Here is a 953-nt window from a genome sequence, read left to right on the forward strand (position 1 = left end):
TTTTAAAACAGCGAAAAGGCTTTCACAGGCACTTCGGTAGCTCCACGGAAAGCGCGGACAATCAGTCCACTTTCAGCATAAGCGCTCTGACCCGAGACACATATTTGCGAGAAAGGAGCTCCTATATTACCCATAGCGAGAAATGTATCCACAAATTACACCTCATTATACCGATGTGTTTAGGAGCCGCACATCTGGAGCCTGTATTCCGTATTATGACAAAAAATATAGTTTGTGCAGTGTCAGTAGCCTAAACGTAAAACAAGAAATTGAAGTCATCACAAAGACTGTCATATATCATAAATTGCAAGAAAAAAACTTAAACTGTACTTGATAATACTCGCAATGCAAACTTTGATGCATGTGATTCATTTCAATTTCCTATCTGTTCCGACCCGCCGTGGTTTCTGAGTGGCTATGGTGTTGGGTTGCTGAGCACGAGGTTGCGGGATCGAATCCCGGCCACGGCGGCCGCATTTCGATTGGGGCGAAATGTGAAAACACCCGTGTACTTAGATTTAGGTGCACTGTAAAGAAATCCAGGTGGTCCAAATTATTCCGGAGTCCCTAACTACGGCGTGCCTCATAATCCGATCGTGGTTTTGGCACGTAAAAGCCTATAGTTTAATTAAATTTTTTAAACCTAGATGTTGCTAATCGTAGGGTTTAAGGGGAAATAAACATGCACTCCTAGCGCGCGCAGAAACTACGCTGGTTTCTAGCGAGGGGAGCTTCGCGCCGTGACGCAGCAGACCCCTTCAAGCATTGACAGTGCAGCATGCTGCCGGCTGAAATATACGGGTGGTGGGGTGCAACTCGGAATTGGCGGAGGTTGCCGTTGCAACGCGAGGATAATTGGATGTGACGGACGTTCGCGCCGAAGATTAAAAAGATTGTTGATATTAAAGCGATAGCTGTGCACTATGACGTAGCCAAACACGGCGGGTTTTAAC

This window comes from Dermacentor silvarum, chromosome 7 (genome assembly GCF_013339745.2).
Source record: "Dermacentor silvarum isolate Dsil-2018 chromosome 7, BIME_Dsil_1.4, whole genome shotgun sequence".
NCBI classification, from domain to species: domain Eukaryota; kingdom Metazoa; phylum Arthropoda; class Arachnida; order Ixodida; family Ixodidae; genus Dermacentor; species Dermacentor silvarum.